General features: G+C 35.3%; 1 long non-coding RNA gene across 1 annotated transcript in view; it reads left to right on the plus strand.

The window, feature by feature from the left end:
- Positions 1-20,896, plus strand: part of LOC123334668 — a 131,175-nt gene extending 110,279 nt beyond the window's left edge. The window contains exons 5-7 of the long non-coding RNA XR_006552681.1: positions 12,813-12,927; positions 18,889-18,977; positions 20,302-20,896. This is a non-coding gene — a long non-coding RNA (uncharacterized LOC123334668). The remainder of the gene's footprint in view (positions 1-12,812; positions 12,928-18,888; positions 18,978-20,301) is intronic.
- Positions 20,897-24,434: the final 3,538 nt, after the last annotated feature.

Below are 24,434 nucleotides of genomic sequence, written 5' to 3' on the forward strand. Positions count from 1 at the left end.
CAGACTTAGCTAGCTGTTCATGAGATCAGTGCCCAGGGAGAATATTCTGGGGTCAAGTCAAGTACTGGGAAACAGTTTTTTGAAAGTGGAAGGAGAGATCAACTCTGCTCTGAAAAGAATAAAGAATTGAAATTTATATCTCCACCCTACCATATCCCCAGTTTTGTGATTCTCTGCACATATGACAGGAGAAACAACCAAAATCCATGGTTTTATGTTGTATCCTTTGCTTGAAATATCATTCCCTTCTCCTTTTAACCTACTTAGCAATTATCTATTTAAGCTTCATTTAAGACTCTGGTCAACCATCTCTTTTTCTTTGTGGTACTCTCTGAACTCTCTCTGTCTCCCATAGGCAGAATTAAATAGTCCTTCATCAATTTCCCCTTTTACTATTGCCTTTTTTCTTTAAACTACATCTCTGAGGAGTACAGTGATTAGTTTTTCTGTGTTCTTCTGGCCTTGTGCTTCTGTGGTGAGAGAACTAACTTAGACAGTCTCCCCCAAATTCTAAGCTCTGAGTTCAGGGACTATCTTCTTCTTGATTTCCCAGTTAGTACAGTGCCTTGAAACACTAGATGTTCTGTGGAAGTCTGACATTGAATCAGACAGAATTGAATTTCCTTGTATCTGATGTTCCCTTTCTCTGCTAATATCCATATACTGAAAGTCTCCTTTCCTGAGTTTCCCTGCTCCAAAGTGCTTCATCTTCCTCTGAATTCACAGAGCTTTTTTTGCCCTCCACGGCACATATTTCTGTTTTGGTTTTGGTGTCCTATTTCATTTGCTGTTTAAGACTGGTGAGAACGGTCACCATACCTTTTCATCCTACTATTTTCTATGGAGCTTTCTCAGGGTTTGGTTCCTGAGCACACTTGAAAAATGTGTTGAATGTTTGAATGTAAAAGACCTGGGGAGAGCCTGCTTCCCATTTGAGATCAGCAATACCGATTATTCCATGTCTACTGTTTGCATAAGTAATTCCATGAGCTCTGTTATTTACAGAAGGAATAAAGGCAGCCACAGTTTAGAGAGTGAATCCTGACAAAGTACCTTAAGGTCTCAAGAATAATACAGCAGGTGTCAATATTAAGTCAGTTGTTGCTGTTGTTAAGTCACTACGTCTGATTCTTTTGTGACCCCCTGGACTGTAGCCCTCCAGGCTCCGCTGTCCATGGGATTTCCCAGGCAAGAATACTGAAGTGGGTTGCCATACCCTCTCCAAGGGATCTTCCCAACCCAGGGATTGAACCCATGTCTTCTGCATTGGCAGGCGGGTTCTTTCCCACTGAGCCACTAGGGAAGCCCCCAAACAAAAACACAATAATGGAGGATATGATTCGTACTTTCATCTTAGAGTTAAGAAAACACCAGCTACCTTAGTATCTGATTCAGAAACAGAGCTCAGAATTTTCTCAGGAGACTTTTGAATCCAACTCCAGTGTCCTGCCCACCCTCACTGCAGGTGCCTGTATGTAGAGGATAACACTTGGCTCATTTAATACAGCCAGGGACTCGATCATCTGCAGGTTTGGTATCCACGGAGAGTCAAACCCCCATGGAAGGAATGGCTGTACTTCTCGTCTGTTCCAGGTCTTTTAGAGAAGCATGACGGAGTTAGGAGAAAACCTGAGGCCAGACTGTGTTCAAATTCTGGCTTTGTCTAGCCACATGACCCTGGGCCAGCCGACAGTCACCCTGGAGGGGGGAATAAATAGCTTTATAAGCTAAAGCAGTGCACTTCAAGAGGGAAACTCAGGTGGCTGCTCTGACGGCTTTTTGCTTTCAAATGAGCTCACTCCGTGCCTCAGTTTCCACATCAGTAAATTAAGGTGGGTGATAATTCCCTGTGTCATAGGGTTGGGCACAGGATTAGATGGGTTAATATACATAAAGCATTTAAAACAGTGCCTGGTACATAGGAAGCACTTTATAGTGGTTCGCTTTTGTCACTATGTTGATGATTCATTTCAAAGTAGAGTATATGCAAATACATTTTGTATGGTGCGAAAGACAAACTATTCAGTGACTTTTAGGGGTCAGTTTTTGAGCCTGGTTCTAAGATGTTTATGGCATTAACGTCTAAAATCTCTTTCATTTTCTCCACAACCTTTCCAAACATTCTTTGTTTACATAATCAGATTGGACGTTGTACGGAAATAGCTTTTATCGTAATGCGTTAGTACCGTCAGTTCCTTTCCAACTGGAGTCTGAAATACTTTTGCATGCAGAAATTTAAAAGTCTGTGAAAACAACATGATTCAAACTTTTTATTCATTTTCAGCAAAAGTATTGTTGATTCACATGGGAATAAAAGCAAAGCTGGTAGCTATTTGACATCACTGGATAGGAATCACCTCAAAAACAGGGTGACATAGTGGGAGCAATTATCCTGTCCATGTGAAAGAAAAACTAACAAAGCTGTAAAATGATGTATAATTTTTTTAATAGTGTTGTCTATATGTATGCATATGTATATATGTATTATATATGTATATATCCATATGTGTGTGTGTATGTGTATCAACTGAGCGTTCTCCCATTCCAGGAATTATCCTAGGAAAAGGACATAGCCAGTGTCCTCCACATGGAATTTATCTGCAGGTATAAGGAGACATAAAATAAAATAATTACAGGTTTTAAGGTGTGAGTGAGGCAAGAAATGTAGAGGGTGGTATGACCTGTTAAATAAGTGGAAAGATCAAAGAGTGAATTTAAGTAAGGAAATTTGGGAAGATTAAGCAGAAGCTTAAAAGACTAGAAGAAGGTAAAGAATTTGATGACATAGTCTGATAAACAGAATTAAATCAGTGATAGAGACTGGTAAATACCAACAAGATTTTTGTTTTGTTCTGTTTTCTATGCTCATTTTATATATATCCTTTTATCCCTATGAATAAATTTGATTTGGCTCAAATGCAGCTAAAATAGCTTGGACAAAGATGAAACATTACCGAAGATTCGTGTCTCTTTTCTTTTGTTGTAGTATAAATGTAATACACACTATAAAAATTTTTAGAAAATAAAAGTTATAAAATAAAATTTACCTGTAATCCAAACACTTAAATGCAGATGTTACTAACATGTTGGTCTGTTTCTAAGGCAGATTTTTTTCAAGTTCAGTTTGTGGTTATCTAACCTTTGTGAAATGAGGTTAAGTGAAGTAGGTGGCCAACTTGGCTTAGAAAAAAGAGAAGCAAGGCAGAGGGCCTGCCGATATTCAGAGTTCACATGATAATAAGCAAGTTTTGGTTTAAAAAGTTACAGTTGACCAAAACAAAAAAAATACCGTAGTGGTCAGAACAGGATGGCGAGAGAAATGTCTTGCTATCAAATACTGAGTTCACTTCAGTTCAGTACAGTCACTCAGTTGTGTCTAATTCTGTGACCCCATGGACTGCAGCACGCCAGGCCTCCCTGTCCACGACCAGCTCCCAGAGTTGACTCAAACTCATGTCCATTGAGTTGGTGATGCGATCCAACCGTCTCATACTGTTGTCCTCTTCTCCTCCCGCCTTCAATCTTTCTCAACATCAGGGTCTTTTTCAATGAGTCAGTTCTTCATATCAGGGGGCCAAAGTATTGGAGGTTCAGTTTCAGCATCAGTCCTTCCAATGAATATTCAAGACTGATTTCCTTTAGGATGGACTGGTTGAATCTTCTTGCAGTCCAAGGGACTGTCAACAGTCTTCTCCAATAAAACAACTCAAAAGCATCAATTCTTCAGCGCTCTGCTTTCTTTATAGTCCAACTCTCACATCCATATGTGACTACTGGAAAAACCATAGCTTTGACTAGATGGACCTTTGTTGGCAAAGTAATGTCTCTGCTTTTTAGTATGCTGTCTAGGTTGGTCATAACTTTGCTTCCAAGGAGCAAGCACCTTTTAATGTTATGGCTGCATTCACCATCTGCAGTGATTTTGGAGCCCCCAAAATAAAGTCTCTCACTGTTTCCACTGCTTCCCCATCTCTTTGCCATGAAGTGATGGGACCAAATGCCCTAATCTTAGTTTTCTGAATATTCAGCTTTAAGCCAACTTTTTCACTCTCCTCTTTCACTTTTATCAAGAGGCTCTTTAGTTCTTCTTTACTTTCTGCCATAAGGATGGTGTCATCTGCACATCTGAGGTTATTGATATTTCTCCCGGCAATCTTGATTCCAGCTTGTGCTTCATCCAGCCCAGTGTTTCTCATTATGTACTCTACATATAGGTTAAATAAGCAGGGTGACAATACACAGCCCTGATGTACTCCTTTCCCAATTTGGAACCAATCTGTTGTTCTGTGTCCATTTCTAACTGTTGCTTCCTGACCTGCAAACAGACTTCTTATCAGGCAGGTCAGGGGTCTGGTATTCCCATCACGTTAAGAATTTTCCACAGTTTATTGTTTTTTTTTGTTTTTGTTTTTTTTTTCTTTTAATATTTCTTTTTTATTTTATTTTTTTTTAATTTTATTTTATTTTTAAACTTTACATAATTGTATTAATTTTTAGGAAAACTAATCCACAGTTTATTGTGATCCACACAGTCAAAGGCTTTGGCATAGTCAATAAAGCAGAAGTAGATGTTTTTCTGGAACTCTCTTGCTTTTTTGATGATCCAGTGGATGTTGGCAATTTGATCTCTGGTTCCCCTGCCTTTTCTAAATCCAGCTTGAATATATGGAAGTTCTCTGTTCATGTACTGTTGAAGCCTTGCTTGGAGAATTTTCAGCATTGCTTTGCTAGCGTGTGAGATGGGTACAATTGTGTGGTAGTCTGAGCATTATTTGGCATTGCCTTTCTTTGGGATTGGAATGAAAACTGACCTTTTCCAGTCCTGTGGCCACTTCTGAGTTTTCCAAATTTGCTGGTGTATTGAATACAGCACTTTCACAGCATCATCTTTCAGGATTTGAAATAGCTCAACTGGAATTCTATCAGCTCCACTGGCTTTGTTCATAGTGATGCTTCCTAAGGCCCACTTGACTTCACATTCCAGGATGTCTGGCTCTAGGTGAGTGATCACACCATCATGATTATCTGGGTTGTGAAGATCTTTTTTGTACAGTTCTGTGTATTCTTGGCACCTCTTCTTAATATCTTCTGCTTCTGTTAGGTCCATACCATTTCTGTCCTTTATTGAGCCCATCTTTGCATGAAATGTTCCCTTGGTATCCCTAATTTTCTTAAAGAGATCTCTAGTCTTTCCCATTTTATTGTTTTCCTCTATTTCTTTGCACTGATCACTGAGGAAGGCTTTCTTATCTCTCCTTGCTATTCTTTGGAACTCTGCATTTAAATGGGTATATTTTTCCTTTTCTCCTTTGCCTTTCACAACTATTTGTAAGGCCTCCTCAGACAACCATTTTGCCTTTTTGCATTTCTTTTTCTTGGGGATGGTCTTGATCCCTGTCTCCTGTACAATGTTCCAAATCTCCATCCATAGTTCATCAGGCACTCTATCAGATCTAATCCCTTGAATCTATTTGTCACTTCCACTGTATAGTCATAAGAGATTTGATTTAGGTCACACCTCAATGGTCTAGTGGTTTTCACCACTGTCTTCAATTTCAGTCTGAATTTGGCAATAAGGAGTTCATGGTCTGAGCCACAGTCAGTTCCCAGTCTTGTTTTTGCTGACTGTATAGAGCTTCTCCATCTTCAGCTGCAAAGAACATAATCAATCTAGTTTTGGTTTTGATCATCTGGTGATGTCCATATGTAGAGTAGTCTCTTGTGTTGTTGGTAGAGGGTGTTTGCTATGACCAGTGAATTCTCTTGGTAAAACTCTATTAGCCTTTGCCCTGCTTCATTCTATACTCCATGGCCAAAGTTACCTATTACTCCAGATATTTCTTGACTTCCTATTTTTGCATTCCAGTCCCCTATAGTGAAAAGGACGTTTTTGGGGGTGTTAGTTCTAGAAGGTCTTGTAGGTCTTTATAGAACCGTTCAACTTCAGCTTCTTCAGCATTACTGGTCGGGTCATAGACTTGGATTACTGTAATATTGAATGGTTTGTCTTGGAATCAAACAGAGATCATTCTGTTGTTTTTGAGATTGCATCCAAGTACTGCATTTCAGACTCTTTTGTTGACTATGATGGCTACTCCATTTCTTCTAAGAGATTCTTGTCCACAGTAGTAGATATAATGGTCATCTGAGTTAAATTCACCCATTCCAGTCCATTTTACTATCAAATACTACCATGTATCATCTCCCTAACAATGGAAGTAATAACCTTGAAGAAGAGGGACCATAGAGAAATTAGCCTTGTTCTGATGGCAGGAAGCTGTGATGGTTGATGCTTTTGACCCTAACATGGTCCCCAGACAATGACAAGGACACAGCAGCAAATGTCTTGTTCATTCACATCGTTTGAAATCTAGGTTTTTCATGGCTGTCCACATTATATTTTCCTTCTCCTCCTGTTCCTTCTCTTGCTCCATTTCTCATGCTGAAGAGTCTTTAAGTTCTAGCTTGCTTTGTTTTTTGAGGCAATACTAAACTCACAGATCTCAGTACCACTTTCTGAGGCTTGTGCTTTAAGGGGCTCAGAGTGCACACACCTTCTTCACCTCACTTTGCTGCGAATAAACAAGAAATGGAAAATAAAGGCCCAGCGGCAGCCAGGTCTGAACAAGAGGAGCCCATCCATAAACACGGAAAGAAGAATGTGCTCATTTAAACAATCATCCACTGGGACCAGGAATGGGAACTGAGAGAGAGAGAGGATTGGGATATTGTTAATTGCTCTACTGTTTTTCACTTTATGCAATAGACTTCTCTTCTGCAGTGCCTGTAGTCAAAGAAGCAAATTAGGTTGAAACAATGGCATAGACTAGGGAAAATCAAGTATTTGTCTCAGGAGTCATTTGGCAATTATGTCTTCCCTTTCATGCATGGTAGGTAGGTAGAGAGACACAGATATGTATACATATGTATGTATATGTGTGTGCATTCGTTATTGTAAACACAATTCTGTACCTTGTGTTTTTATTTTCCCATGTCATAAATTCATCTTCAAAAACATTAAATGAGTAATGAACAGCTGTATCAGAGTTTAACTATAAGTCCTATTGCTGGACTTTTAGTTTGCCCCAAATGTTACAATTGATGCTATAGTGCTATAATAGAAGGTTATTATAGAATATTGATCTTTGTCCAGTTGCTATTTTTTAAGGATAAATCCTCAGACATAGACCTACTATAATCAATCATTTGAGTAATTTTCAAGGTTGTTGCCTGTGTTAAATTGCTATCTCAAAAGCAATGTTTAAAGAAGACTTTCTCAGTAAACCCAGCAGTGTTAACTATCTTTCACAGAAGTCTTTACTGGCATTAGTTTTAATAAGATTTAAGATCTAAGTCAGAGTCACTTTTTATTTTCCTTTCTTCTGTCTTTTTGGAGAGTGAGGATATCAAAACAGGATTGATGGTAGAGCTAAAATTTGCACAAAATAATCAGCTACAGTTTTTTTTTTTTTCTTAAAGCATGTAGTTTTAAAAATATACACAAGATTGGTCTATGAGTTTATTTTTGGAAATATAATTTTCTTAGGGCCATTTCAGTGACCTTTGGTTAACACTGCTTTTGAATCCTGTATGGTCAACACTGACTGTTTTTGAGCAGAGATATTTCTAAAACTTATTTAGACACTGCTGCTGCTAAGTCGCTTCAGTCATGCAACCCCCTAGACGGCAGCCCACCAGGCTCCCCTGTCCCTGGGATTCTCCAGGCAAGAACACTGGAGTGGGTTGCCATTTCCTTCTCCAATGCATGAAAGTGAAAAGTGAAAGTGAAGTTGCTCAGTCATGTCTGACTTTTAGCGACCCCATGGACTGCAGACCCCATGGACTGCAGCCCACCAGGCTCCTCCATCCATGGGATTTTCCAGGCAAGAGTTCTGGAGTGGGTTGCCATTGCCTTTCCCATATTTAGACACTAATAGACTTAAAATAATATGAACCATGGGTTAACATGATGCATTTAAGCTGCAAAGAACTTTGATAAAGAGTTTGCCTCAGGCAATAACATAGAAATAGCAACTTGTAAACATTTTGATTTGTAATATAAATGATGTTTATTTCATTTATTTCCAAATGAAGTAATTTACCCTTTGAAATACTTTGAAAGCATTTTACTCTACTAAACTATAAAATAAATTAAAGTTCCTTGATTCTGTGGGGTTACAGCTGAAGTGGCAAAACAAATTCTTTCTTCTCATAGTTGTCAAGTCAGACAGTTGTTTTCTAGTAACATTTATCTTCCCCACATTTGTCATTGCTTTAGGCAATTGTAAGATAGATTGATCAAGGTTTCCTCGTAATGATAATTTACCTCACCAAATAACTTATTTACCTATTTTTATACATTCTTCTTATTTTTCAGATAAATATAGTTGATTTATAATGTTAATTTCAGGTATACAGCAAAGAGATTCAATTATACTTTTTTTTTCCCTGATTCTGTTACGTTGTAGATTATTACTAGAAATTGAATATAGTTTCCTGTGCTATACAGTAGATTATTCTTATTTATCTGTTTTATATATAGTGGTGTGTATCTGTTAATCTTATACTCCTAATTTATCCCTCCCCCTCCTTTTTCCCTTTGGCAACCATAAGTTTTCTATGTCTGTGAGTCTCTTTCTGTTCTGGAAATAAGTCCATTTGTTTAGATTTCACACGTAAGTGATATCATACAAATTTGTCTTTGTCTGACTTATGTCACTCAATGTGATCATATCCATCCATGCTACTACAAATGGCAATTTGTTGTTGTTTTTAGTCACTAAGTGTCCAACTCTTTTGTGTCCGCATGAACTATAGCCCACCAGACTTCTCTTTCCATGGGATTTCCCAGACAAGGCTACTGGAGTGGCTTGCCATTTCCTTCTCCCAGGAGGATCTTCCTGACCCAGGGGTCAAACCTGCATCTCCTCCACTGGCAGGCAGATTCTTTACCACTGAGCCCCCAGGGAAGTCCACAAATGGCAATATTTCATTCTTTTATGGATGAGTAATGTTCCTGTGTGTGTGTGTGTGTAAAATACATCTTCTTTTATCCATTTATCTATTGATGAACACTTAGATACCTTCTTCTTATATACGAAGCCAGTGTACCTTTGACTAGAATAATACTAAATTCTAGTCTCCCTCGATGCAGTCAATCATCACCATCAGGTTAATATGGATGCTTTTTAGACTTTGTTCTATGCATTTGTGAACATCAATAATCACAGAGAAAATCTATAGTATTGCTTTGGTATTTCTCTTTTATAGAAATTGTAGCATAATACACTGCCTATGATACCAAAAACCTGATTGTCAGTGACTCTTTTCTGTAAACTCTGGCTTTATATTCTCTACCACAGATTATGAGCCCCTTTGTGTGTGTGTGTGTGTGTGTGTGTGTATATATATATATATATATTTTTTTTTTTTTTTTACTTCAGTTTCCTTGTTGTTAGAAATTTTTTATTTAAGAACACAGTTTTGATTCCAGGGATTCCCTGGTGGCTCAGATGGTAAGAGTCTGCCTGCAATGTGGGAGACCCAGGTTCAATCCCTGGGTTAGGAAGATCCCCTGGAGAAGGAAATGGCAACCCACTCCAGTATTCTTGCCTGGAAAATCCCATGGATGGACGATCCTGGCAGGCTACAGTCCATGGGGTTGCAAAGAGTCAGACATGAATGAGCGACTTGACTTTCACTTTTGATTCCAACATCAAAAAGAAATTATATTACAATATAGTGTAAGACTTTAACAGTACTGTATTTAATACATTTATAGTATTATATTTATGCTTAGATTATAACAATCTGGAATTTGTCTTTATGAATATGAACTGTGAACTAGTCGTATCTTCTCAATAAGTAAATTATTCTCCCAAGAACTTTTATTTTAAAATATACCCTTTTTCATTTCTTTAAAATGCCATTCTTATTGTATCTTAAATAAGGATGTATGCTTTCATCTATTTTTAGACTCTTATTCCATGAATCTAGTTATCAATTTCTGTGCCTCTACTGTACTTATTACTATGATCCTATAATATGTTTGATATGTAGTAGGCAAGAATATTCCATCTTGGTTTTCTTTTATAGATTTATCTTTGTTATTTATACATATTCGCTCTTCTTAATGGATTTTAAACAGATTTAAAATTTCCAGAAAACATTGCTTTATATTTTAAAATTATTTTTTCTTCTGGTTTTATTGAGATATAATTGATATACAGCATTATATAAATTTATGGTGTATATCATAATGATTTGACCTAAGTATATCAAGAAATGTTTACTGCAATAAGTTTAGCGAACGTCCATCACCTCATATGGGTACAAAATAAAAGAAAAAGAAAAAATGGTTTATTTGTGATAAGAACTGTTAGGATTTACTCTCTTAACAACTTTTATGTAGCATACAGCAATTATATTAATCATATTGTAAAATGTGTCCCTAGTACTTACTTATCTTTTAACTGGAAGTTTGTGGGTTTGACCATCTTTGCCCTATTACCCTTCACTGACCCTTTTATTGTTCTATTAGTATTTTGCTAAATTCATAGATTATTTTACAGAGTGTAGACATCTTTAAAATTCTGAATTTTCTCATTCATAAGAAAAGTATTTTTCCTAATTTATTTAGGTTTTCTTTTATGCCCTTCAGTGAAGTCTTGTTAGGATTATTCCTAAATATTTGATGTGATTATTAATTATAAATAGACCTCTTATTTTATTTTTTAGTTGGTTTTCTGATGTGAATAAAAATTACAGGTTTTTTTAAATATGTTGATTTTGTATTTGGCTATTTGGATGAAATTTGCTTATTGGTTTTAAAATTTGTCTTATTGGTATCTTCAGGACCCAATTATCTTCAAATTATGACATTTTGTAACTTATTTTCTAATATTTGAGTTGTTCTCCTTATTTTATTACACTGATTGGGACCTTGAGTGAAGACTGATCAATTATATACTTCTTGTCAATGTGGATATGCTTCCAGTATCTCCTGATTATGGGGAGTGCTTGATGTAAGACTTTGCTAGATCCTTTTATAAAGTCAGGGAAATTATGCATTTTTTATTTTACAAAAAGCTTTTGAAATATTCATTAAAATGTTGAATTCCTGTAGGATTCTTATTCAGAGTTGTGACATATCAAATAGTTTTTATCCTTTAACATATTAATATAGTGCAATTCTTTAAAAGATCTCTAATGTTGAGCCCCATTTGCATTCCCAAGATAAATTCCTACTTGGTCATTCTGTATTATTTTTACAGCAAATTGCTAGATTTGATTTGTTACTATTTTGTTATTTTGTATCCTTGATCAGCCAGTCAGAAATCTCCTGCTTCAAGATTTGTTAGTGCTTCCTTTGGTGAGAGCTGGTGGGGGCAAGATATTTCTTCATGACCATTTCGGTGTTTGTAACTGTTTTCTTTTGTCTTTTTAAATTTTCCAGGTCTTCTTTTGATAATTTTAGTAATTTTTAAATCTTCTGTAGATATCATCTTATGTAATCTTATTTTTTAATCTGTGCCTTACTTTGCCTTACTAGTAACTTTTTAAAAAGTGACCTTTTCATATACCTTCTCTATGAATTAGTTGTTTTGTTTTTGAATCATGTTAATTATTTCTATTTGTTTTAATTATTTAATTTGTTTAATTTCTATTCATTAATTTTTATATTTATCTTAATTCCTTTCTTAAATTTATTTTTGTAATTGTTTTAAATTGTTGGATTGACTGCTTAGTTCTTTTATCTTAAATCTTTTTAATTTTCTAATAAATACATTTAAAGTCAGAAAGTTTTCTCTGGGTACAGCTTTGGCTACAAATCACCAGTTTAATATGTAATGCTCTTATTCTGAATCAGTTCTAAACATATTTTTTTCAGCCTTTGCGAATATTTTAAATTCATTTTCTTTAGTTGTTTTAGTGTACTATAGATTAGCTACCCTTTTCATTCCTTGGATATTCCAGGAGACAGAGAATATTCCTTAAGAAATAATTAATATTATTTTTAAGGAATATTAATATTCCTTAAAAATAAAAAGCCTTGCAGACTAGAACACATGACATGAATAGAGATTGGATAGTGTGTAATATTTCATTCCTATGAACATGGATCCTTAACATGCTACCTGGAGCAAACATGATACACTTTAATGGACTCTATTCTTTCAAAAAGATTTAACACCTCTTTGGGAAAAAAGAACAAGTGTCACTTGAGACTGGAATTAAGTTCCAAGCGGTGACACTAAGCAGGCTCACACTATTATTATTTTATTTCCAAGCTTAAGAAAAAGGCTGTTCCTAATTATACTAAAAATCCAATACCCACGATCATATGGTTGTTCTTAGTTTTGGGGGGTTTTTTGACCTAGAAAACATTATAATTAGTGAATAAGTTAGAGAAAGACAAATATTGTATGATATCACTTATATGTAGAATCAAAAAACAATACAAATGAACATATATGCAAAACAGAAACAGACCCACAGATATAAAACCCAAACTTGGGGTTACCAAAGGAAAGGAAGGAGGGGGACATATTACGGGTATAGGATTATCAGATACAAACCGCTATGTACAAAATGGATAAGCAACAATTCTATACTGTGTAGCACAGGAAATTATAACCATTATCTTACAATAATATATAACAGAATCTCAAAAAATATGTGCTGAAATTAACACAGTATTGCAAATCAACTCTACTTCCATAAAAATTAACAATGAATAAAATAATACTCGAAGGAAAAAAATCCTGTACCATTCATTTCGTTAATTTGGAATTTTTTTGTTTGTGTTTTAGGATTCATCGTTTTCTCCCATTGCCCTTGTCAGATATGAGGCCCTAAATTGGTAAAGAAGTTCTCTTGGACTCATAAGAAATATTTCTCAGTGCCTGGAAAAGGAAGAATCAGAAGGTATGAAATGCAGTTACGGGATTTCTCTCTCTGTTTCTAACAAAAACATTTGTGCACACTCATATCCTCTCTTCCACCACCTTAATGCAAAATTCTGCTAATGGAACTAAGGTGAGTGTTTCACACAAAACCCAATTTTGCAGACATATTATTTTCTGATGTTTTATTTTCACCTTACAGCTCACAGGGTTTTAAAGAGCCGGAAACTTGATTTTCGCAGTGCACAGACTTTCTGTTTCCCTGACTTTTCATACACATTTTTGAAGATGATTGGCTATGAATCTAATCCTGTTAGCACCATGACCTTTTCACCACCACGTTTTAAGAACTACCTGTTAGACCACTGCCTAACAACCATTAGGAAGTAAAATGCATGGGGTATATGAAGTTATCAGGCAGAATGGTATTCATTCCCTATTGATCCATATCTGACAAAATGTTACATAAAATACTTTCTGCCTACTTCAAAAGATTTGGATTAATTATCCTTTTCATTCTAAGATAAATAATATTTACACTACAATTAAAATTTAACTAAATTTGACAAGCTGCAGAGAGTTCAAAAGTTCCTGAAAATCCCGGAAACTTTCATTTTTATTTGAATTGGACACTCACTTTTACCTTGGCTATAAAGCTATGTGGGTCTGGTTATTTCCAGGCTTAGAACCCACTAATCTTTGTACATTTTAAAAAGAATTTATAAAGTAAGTGTGACACAGAAGTTGTTCTTGTCACATTGTCCTTAAATGAAGAAAAATAACAGTTTGCAAATAACTCACCATGTCTACAAAGAATTTTTTGGCTCTTGAGTGGTATGGCTAGACTGTGACTATATTTACTGCTTTTAACTAGACAAATGCCATTAGGTGGCAAATAATAAAGCCTGACAGTGAAATCCTAAGAATCCTCAGGAATGAGGTCTATGTGAGTTTTTATTAAAAATTGTACATGTAAATCTAATTTTGCTGTTTAATGAGAGAAACAGAAACCTCTGTCTTTGATTCTTAATTTGTGCATCTTATCAAATTTTACTATTAAAAGAGTTTTTCTTTCTACTGATATAAAGCATTTTGCACACTTAAATTATAGTCAGAACAATGACTGAAGGTCATTATCCAAATACAGTTTCTGACATTACCTGGTCCAAGTCAGGTGGCCCAATATAATCAGCTTTATCTTCAGGTAAATTTTCAGTGTGAGAACAAATTACCTAAGGCACAAACACATCCTCTTAAAATGGTTAAATTAACCTTGTTTTGAGGAGAAAGTTTCCTGTGATATCTCAGGAAACTTCTAAGTGTGGATTAAAAAGTTGTAACTTCCGTTATTTAAACTCTTTCTCATATTTTTCTTTTGTCAACTTACTAATAGAGGTTGTCTTTTTCAAAAAAACAACCTTATAATTAAAATGAAATTTCAACCTTTTCCCCCCATTTGGTGATTTTATAGTATATCAAAAGACCCCACCGCAGAAAAGAAAATGTGAAAAAGCCTTTCTTTCCATGGCACAATGAAGTTGGGTTTGCAGAGTGTAAATAGTTCAATTATTTTGGTTAAAAAAAGGTTAGCTCTCTCCATGACGGTAGTGCTGTGTTAACTGAGAAGGTGGTACTGTGGTTGTTGATGGATATCATTTATACATGCCAGTATCAAAGGAGAGCCTAATGTGGTCTTAATAGTCCTTTCTGTTCTCTTTATGCCTACAGATTGTTCTTTGATTTTTGTGGTTGTTACTCAGAGCTTGTAGACACTGGTAACCCGGTTGTGTAAATGCTCAGTGGTTCCAGCATTTGCTCTTTTCCTGTGGCTGCCTGTCAGCTGGTATTAGGCTGCTGCGGTTTTTCAGCTCTCTACAGTCCTCTTATAAGCTCACCCTAGAGCATCAAAAATGTGTATTTATCTTCTTACCTCCATACATATAGCTATTCCTCTTTAGCTCACTAACAACCACTTGAATATCCATTGATAGGCATTTATTGCATACAGAGACTCCATCAAAAGTAGTGAAGTATTTAGCTCCTCTCAATGATAAATTGTCATATTCACAGCAAATAAATCAAGATATAGACCGTCGATTAATTGCAAGCCATTTACTCACTCTGGTAACATTAAAATCATTCAGTAACTTAACTGTTATATGTTATCTGTTCTTATTGGATTTAAGGTACTATCTGTGGGAAATTCTCTGCGTTACCAAACTCATTCAGAATGACTGGAACCCAGGCAAATATATTTTATATTTTTCCCCTAGTTTTTTTTTTCTTATTTTAGTTTTTGAGTATATTATAAATAATTTGATTGTGTTCCATGATTTCATCTGTATTTTTGGAAACACATCACCTCAACACTAGTCATAAAAGAAGAGCTGATACTAATTGTATTGTTCTAATTGCTTTACATGAACTATATCATGGCAACTCTATGAGGAAGGAGTCCTGCTATTACGAGTCCTGTTTTGCAAGTGGAGGGGTTAACTGAACAGCAAGCTTAACTGAACTACCTAAGGTCATGAAGGTAGTCAATAGTGACCAGGCTTTGAACCCAAATTGCCTAACTTAAAAGCCAATGCACTTGTTTTCTCTCAACCCTGCTGCTTCTTTCTATATATGTAAACATGGCTTACTATGTTCCAGAAACTCTTCTTATACTCTGTATGTATCTACTCGTTTGATCTTCATAATAATCTTAAAATAAGCACAAATATTATGTGTTCTGTGTAGATAAATAACTGAAGCATAGAGAGGTTAACCTGTTCATGGTAACACAATGAGTAGGTAAATGAATTGAGAGCCTAAGCACTTCAATTTCAGAATCTGTGCTCTTAACCACTATGTTAGATTCTCTTTGATATTTGAAAAGTACTCACAACAAACACATGTGATTTCTAGTAATGAAAATCTATCTGATGAAGATACTTGCTGAAAATAGAATTTTTTTTCCAAAAATGTGTCTGCCACCTCTATTGCCAATATGTTTTTATGTATGTATTTATTTTTAATTGGAAGATAATTACAATATTGTGATGGTTTTTGCCATACATCAACATGAATTGGCCATAGGTCAATATGTTTTTAATTAGCAATCTCCCAGAGGTGGCAAAACTTATGGACATGTGTCTTATACAGATTACACATATGTTTCAGACTCATCCCAGTTGTTCATGATTAATGTTTTTCTAGTCCTCACATTTGGCTTATTTACTCTAAACAGAGATCAAATTTAAGTAGAGATACACAGGGACTAATAATGAAACTAAGGTGTATGGCAACTTTAGTTTGGCGAAGGATAAAGAAATCTCAAGAAACATAAAATGAGTGAAAAAGTGAGGTGAAAGATGAGTTTAAACACACAAAAGGCACATTCACAGAATGTGAGAACTGATGTAAACATGCCATTGATAACAGCAGAACAATTCCAAACATAGTGCTCATAGTGCTGTGACTAATAACACCTCCAAACGCTAGAATCAACAATAAAGTTATTCTTGTAACGCAGTGGAGAGACGCATCATAGTTTTAACCAGTGTGGCTCATGCTTGTCCTCTCTTCCATTCTGTTGGTTCCATATTGTCAGGTACTGGGCCCATTTAAAATAACTAGTGTGTAGCCAGTGTCGCTGTGTGTTCAGCGATGATTAAGCCCAGGGAAGGGGCTCTATAAGTATTGAAGGAGGGAATGGACAAATGCAGATATCACGGTGACTGAAGTTTCAGTGTACATCAACCTAAACGTAATCCCTTTTGTGCCAAATACAAAGCCTGTGGCACCAAGTTTAAGTCCGTCTCACCAGATAATGGGCCAAAGCTGTTGCTATAACTCCTACCTTGGTGGTAGCTGAGTCATGACTAGGAAGACAACGGTAGCCAGAGGTCTTAGAGTCTGGGGAAATTTGTCTCTGCTAACTCCTCAATTCAAATTCAAATTCATCCTTCCCCATCAGCAGTTTTGACCTAGTAGATCACTCCTTCCTTCTTGATACAACTTCATTTGGCTTCCAGGGCCCCATATTTTTCTGGGATTTCCTATAGACTCCTTTAGCTGAATCCTCCTCTTATTTCCAAGTTCTTGCTCCTCTTCTTATTTCCAGGTTCTTGTTTGTGTGTGTGTGTGTGTGTGCATGTGTTTTTATTTTATTTATTATTTTTTTTATACTCCAATAAAAAGTTTTTAATTTAAAATAAAATCGGTTCTTTAAGCCTCATCACTTATCACAGGCATCCCTCAGTAGATTTTTTTTTTCATACATGATATTTTACATGTTTCAATGCCATTCTCCCAAATCTTCCCACCCTCTCCCTCTCCCACAGAGTCCATAAGACTGTTCTATACATCAGTGTCTCTTTTGCTGTCTCGTACACAGGGTTATTGTTACCATCTTTCTAAATTCCATATATATGCGTTAGTATACTGTATTGGTGTTTTTCTTTCTGGCTTACTTCACTCTGTATAATAGGCTCCAGTTTCATCCACCTCATTAGAACTGATTCAAATGTATTCTTTTTAATGGCTGAGTAATACTCCATTGTGTATATGTACCATAGCTTTCTTCTGTTTTTATTTTTTAAAAGTAGTCTGTCTTTAGAAGAACAGACTTTTTAAAAAATTGAATGAAGTCTAGTTTAGCATTTTTTTCTTTTAGAAATGTGCTTCTGATGTCTCATCTAAGAAATTTTCACCTAATGCAAGATCACACATATTTTCTTCAATGTCATCTTCAAGATTTAACAGTTTCAATTTAGCTTTAGGTCTCTGATACATTTTGAGGTAACATTCTTGTTTGGGGATACGAATCAAAGTTCAATTTTTGGATATGAATGTCCATTTATTCCAGGATTCTTTTGTTATAAAGATTGTCCATTCTTTACTACATTGCCTTTGAAACTTGATCCAAATCAATTGTCTAAGACAGTGAAAAGGCAGGCTAGCAACTCAGAAAACATTTGGGAATTATATATTTGACAAGGAACTTTGCACTGAAATAAAAAAGGAAGTCACAAAATACCACAGTAAGAAAACAACCCAGTTCAAACATAATGAAAAAAATTACTAGACACCATTAGAGAGAATATTTAGAAGACAAAGGAACATAGGAAAAGATATTCAATATCATTAGCCATTCAGGAGATATAAATTAAAACCACTGCTCACATGTTAAAATGGCTAAAATAAAAACTACAGTATTAAATGCTAGTGACAATGCAGAACAGCTTATACATTACTGCTGGGAAAGCATAAAACATAAGAATGTTGAGACTGACAAAATTGTCCTGCCTTGATTTCTTATGACAACCATTTTTAAAAATAGCTTCAACTTTTTGCACATAATTACTTGTGTAATTAGATCATCTATTTTCAATAGAAATATGCATCATATATGAAAATATACATAAAATACTAAGGCCATACTTTGGATATGGTATAACATATAATAGTAACATGAGAGATATTTAGAAAAAATGAGATTGATGATTTTTTTTTCCTTGTGCCTTACTTACTGGAATTATTTGAGGATAAATAGTTCTTTAGAAATAGCAGGGCAAACAAGATCTTCCTTACTGCCAAGTCAGTGAACTTCTGAAGTTCAAAAGGACTCTTTAGCTACTGCCTAGGGCCATTTCCTCATTTTTGATGACAGCAAAAAGTGGTTCATTTTCTCTTTTACAGTGTTTTGCCCTTTAGCTAATTCAGAATAAAACTGCTGCACTTGTTTGCTGAGAATTTTTTCAACATTCCTCGCTGAACATACCCACTGTTCATAACCAGACCACATAAGTTCAGAGCCTAAAGATAAGCTTTCAAAAAATAAATAGAAAATATAATGATGTCGGATCTCCATATTAATTTACCAGTGATATGTCTTGAGTTGTTTACATGTCTGAATTTACCTTTCCAAGTGCCAGCTCAGGCTGTGTAATGAGACATTTAAGACCAAGATTCTGATCGATTCACTTCTACTTCACAGGCCAAAGGGAAGCTCAAGATTTAACATTTTTACTTTGGGGCCTTAGAGAATCAAGTCAAGACAACTACTGGTGTGCTGTTTACCTCCTGGTAAGCATTGTCTAATGTATGGACTAAAAGGCTTATAGAACACACACTAGTCATGATAAATGTTGGACACTGTCAACATATACAGCCAACAATCACCATTTCTCCTCACTGCATGTATTTGGTGCTCTTCTTATTAAACAAAATACTTTTCAAACCTAAAACTTTGCTACTTAAAATTCAGGCATAGCAATCTTTCCTCGGGGCTAATTTATATCTAATATTTCTACCAATGTCTGGGTATCAGCACCCAACTATGACTTCAGTTTATTGTCAACACACAGGCAGACAAAGCTCATGCATAGACCATATTTATTGAATTATTTCCTATCATAGTCTCATTGAAATGCAAAATGCTTTAGTGCTCAGAAAAACATACAGTCAATTATCCTGATCTGGAGCTTGCAGGAAGAATATCAAATGAAATTTCAAAGTTTTATTTTATCTGCATATGAAATTGATAGCTGAGAAATATGAGTTTATCAAGGGCATTCTTGGTTTGTTAATAATACAAACAGTGGGTATACCAACATTTACGGAACGGATAGAGGAAAAGTCCATGATTTGAATGGAAAAGAAATGTCCAAAATGTCCAAAATGCCTATTTTGGAGAGGCAAAGATAGGGTTAAGAGACAGCTTGGTGGTATTCACTGGAGACCTCTTTACTGATGTAGAGCAGGAGCCTAAGGTGGTAGCCTTGGGAAGCCCAAGAATAAGCAGAAATTATATAAGGTAGAATTCATGAATGATAAGCAGATCTGCTCCTTTTCTTTAACAAATTACTTTTATTGTTTATTAAAATTTTTAAATTTTATATTGGATCATATTTTATTGACAATATTATGTTAGTTCCAGGTGTACAGTGAAGTGATTCTGTTATATATATACATGTATCTATTCCTTTTCAAATTCTTTTCCCATTTAGGTTATTACAGTATATCGAGCAGAGTTCCCTGTGCTAAACAGTATGTCCTTGTTGGTTATCTATTTTAAATATAGCAGTGTGTACGTGTCAGTCCCAAACTCCCAATCTAGTCCTCTCCCCCACCTTTCGCCCTGGTTACTTATAAATTCATTCTCTAAGCCTGTGAGTCTGTTTATGTTTTATAAATAAGTTCATTTGTATCTTTTTTTTTTTTGGATTCCACATGTAAACTATATATGATTATTTGTCTTTCTCTGTCTGACTTATTTCTTAGTATGACAGTCTCCAGGTCCGTCCATGTTGCTGCAAATGGCATTATTTTATTCTTTTTACAGCTGAGTAATATTCTGTTGACTATATGTACCCTATCTTTCTCCTTTCATCCGTCGATGGACACTTAGGTTGCTTCCATGTCTTGGCTATTGTAAACAACACTGCAGTGAACGTTGGAATGTTTGTATCCTTTCGGACTGTGTTTGTCTCCAGATACATGCCCAGGAGTGGTATTTCTGGATGATACGCTAGCTATGATCTGGGCTTCCCTTGTAGTTCAGCTGGTAAAGAAGCCGCCTGCAATGCGGGAGACCTGGGTCCGATCCCTGAGTTGGGGAAGATCCCCTGGGGAAGGAAATGGCAACCCACTCCTGTACTTTTGCCTGGAGAAATCCATGGGCAGAGGAGCTGCAGTCCATGGAATTGCAAACAGTCGTATACAACTGTGCGACTAACTTTCTTTCTTTCATGCTACCTATATTTTTAGTTTTTTAAGGAACCTCCATACTGTTCTCCATGGTGGCTGCACCAATTTATATTCCCACCAACAGTGTAGGAGGGTTTCTTTTTCTCCACACGCTCTCCAGCACTTATTGTTTAGATAGTTTCTTGATGACGACCATTCTGTCCAGTGTAAGGTGTTATCTCATTGTAGTTTTGAATTGAATTTTTCTAATAATTAGTGATGTTGAGCATTTTTTCATGTGTGTGTTGGCCATCTGTATGTCTTCTTTGGAGAAATGTCCATTTAGGTCTTCTGCCCACTTTTGTTTGTTTGTTTGTTTTTTGTTTTTGAAATTTTTGCCTACTAGTTTTATTTTTTATTTTATTTTTTCCCAACTACAATTTTATTTTATTTTTAAACTTTACAAAATTGTATTTGATTGGGTTGAGCAAGGATATACAATGAGTGGTACTGGGAAAACTGAACAGCTAACAAGTCAAAAAATGAAATTAGAACATCCTTTAACATCTTACACAAAAATAAAATCAAAGTGGATTAAAGACCTAAATGTAAACCTGAATACTACAGAACACTCAGAGGAAAATACAGGCAGAACACTCTTTGACATAAATTGCAGCAGTATCCTTTTTGAGTCATCTTCTAGAGTAATGGAAATAAAAACAAAAATAGACAAATGAGACCTAATTAAACTCAAAAACTTTTGCACAGCAAAGAAAGCCATAGACAAGATGAAAAGGCAACCCACACGATGGGAGAAAATATTTGCAAACAATAGGACCTGCAAGGTATTAGTCTCCAAAATTTACTAACAGCTCATGCGGCTCAAAATCCAAAAGAACTGCTCTGGATATAAGGAATTACTTGTTCCCCGATTTTTACCCCTACCACCAGCCAAAAATACTTTTATCTGTTCTAGTCTTTCTTTTTATTTTGAGATAGTTTTCAATGAACTTATGCTCACGACATCATTTTCCTGAAAGTTCTAAAAAAAGACATTTAAAATTAACTTTAAAGTCAACATCCATCAAAAAATATTCTTAATCATTCATCACTTAGATACTTTGTATACTTGTTATATGCTGTACTAAATGATACTATTCAGTATAAACAAAAATCACTGAAAAATAATTTTGCCTTTGAACAGTTTTCATACAAACATAATGTTTAAAAGACTATGATTTTATAGCATTTTATCTTAGTCCTAAGTTTCTTGAATTACTAATATATGTCTTCTAAATTAGTCATTTCCTCAGATACCTAGCTGTGCTTTTAAATGCCCAAATCTATATTATGGCTTCTTAGGGTAGTTGTAATCCAATGACCATCATACAACAGAAATACAAAGTCAACAAGATAATATATATAATGTGTCTGCCACATAAATATTTGTTTTGGCTTTTGTTTTTAAAAGCAGAGTTTTGTTTTCTTCCCCAGAAGCAGTACACATTCAAAACACTTTTCTGTGGTTAGAAGACTTTTCAAGAATTTTTTTTTTTCTTAAAAGACAATCATCCCTAACTCATTATATGTCAGACATGCAGTAAGTTAGGATATACTGATCTCTTTTGCTCACAAGGGCAGTTTTAGAACAGAAGAACCCAAGACGGAAGACTTATCCCTCTTACCAGAAACAGTCTTTCTCATGTGAGCTGACTGCCATCACAGAGATACTGTGTTCCTGCTGGTTAGGTCAATTTCATGTATTTTTCCACCATTGGAATGAGCCTTAGCTGTTAATATAACCACGAAGATGATGTGTCTATAGCACAATAAAGACATTTATTGTGTTTTCTCATAGCAATGAGAATGTTTATTCAGTGCATCTTAGTGGGACAATGTTGTTTATCTGGATAATTTTTAAAATTTTTAAATTTAAAATATATACATAAAATATACATAATATAAAGTTTGCCATTTTGATCATTTTTAAGTGTACAGTTCAGCCATTAAATACATTCATATTATTGTGTGACTGTCACCATCATGCATCTCCAGAAAATTTTTCATCTTCTTCAAACTGAAACCCTGTACCTATTAAACAGTAACTTTGTTTTCCCCTTCCTCCCAGCCCCTGACACCATCACTCGTTGTTCTGTCTCTGTGAATTTGACTACTCTAGTTACCTCCTGTAAGTGAAATATGACAGTATTTGTCCTTTTGTGACTGACTTTTTAAATTTGTAATCTCATCCTCCAGGTTCATCCATCTTGTGGTCATATATCAAAATTTCCTCCTTTTTAAAGCTGAATGATATTCCATTATATGTATATGCCACAGATAAGAACTTTTAATGTGCATCTTATGGCCTAAGCTGTATGGACATATTATCTAAAAACATTAAAAACTGAAAATTGTTGAACTGAGTAAAATGATTTGAAGGTGTGGAATCCTAAAAGTATAGACTAATTTGAAAGTTTCTAGGGCTTCCCTGGTGGCTCAGCTGGTAAAGAATCCACCCAAAATGCAGGAGACCTAAGTTTGATCCCTGGGTTGGGAAGATCCCCTCAAGAAGGGAATGGCTACCCACTGCAGTACTGTGGTCTGGAGAATTCCAGGGACCATACAGTCCATGGGGTCGCAAAGAGTTAGACACAACTGAGCAGGTTTCACTTTCACTCTTCAGGAAATACACAGCTCTCAAGCTCCAGTATGAGCCGGTTAGTGTTGGGTGAGACAGAATGATAATGAGTTTAAATCATATACATATATGAGCATTCAAATGATTAAAGTCATTCTTTTAAAATGCTTTAATAGTTTTGAAACAAGAGAGGTAATGGTTGTACAACATTGTGAATGCACTAGAACCACTAAATGGTCTACTTTAAAATGATTAATTACACATGAGTTTTACTTCAATGAAATAAAATGCTGTAATGATAGAAATTTTCTTTAACTTTGAATTAGAAATTATATTTTTGCTATAAATATCACATATGTTGAGAAACAATTTTGAAACACTTGTATTATGGTTTTAAGGGTTAATTTACTACTATAGTTAATTACTATTCATAAAAGCAAAGGAGCAGGAAATAGGCTTTGTGGAAATGCCATTGTACAAATGGTTCTCTCTGCTCAGAATATTGCCCATGGTCTGCCCATCCTCAGAGCCAAACTCATTGGTCATTTTCTTATAGAAGCCATTCCCATTACCTGAAAATAAAAGAAAGTTTCCCCTGTTTTTGCACCTCTGTCAGAGTACTGAGGTTCTGTCTAGTTGTAATTCTGTGTTCCCCCTGCTGAATGGAAAGTTCCTTGAGGACAAGATCATGCTTTGTTCCTCTATATATTTATCTGTCAAGTAGTACCTGCTCTGTCAATCCTGGTTATGTTGAAATTTACTGATTTGAATTCGTTAAAATTGATTTTTCTTGCTCACTGGACTTTGCAAACTGTTGTTTCTTAGTTACTTTTTCTCAAATGCTCCATCCATTTGGAATAAAGAAAGTGAACACAGAAGCTTAAAATTGAACCTGTCAACTTCATGAGGTCATATAAAAATTGAATGGTTGGACAGATCTGTCTTTATTTGTCCATTATCTTTCTTTGAGAAGCATGCATTTCTTATTGGTTTACTTTGGCAATTTGTTTCTTACTTTAAAGCAAAAATATTTTCTTACTTCTCTTGTATGTCTCTTTAATGTACTTATTATAACCAAAGCAGTTCAGTTTTCTAGTACGTACCTACAGTAAATAAATCATTGAGCAATATCCTGTTGATGAGAGTCCCTCTTCTTGAGTGGTTGTCAATATATGGCTACTATAGTTGAACCATACATGCCTGAACTCATTTAAGGA

This window comes from Bubalus bubalis, chromosome 8, assembly GCF_019923935.1.
Source record: "Bubalus bubalis isolate 160015118507 breed Murrah chromosome 8, NDDB_SH_1, whole genome shotgun sequence".
Taxonomy (NCBI): Eukaryota; Metazoa; Chordata; class Mammalia; order Artiodactyla; family Bovidae; genus Bubalus; species Bubalus bubalis.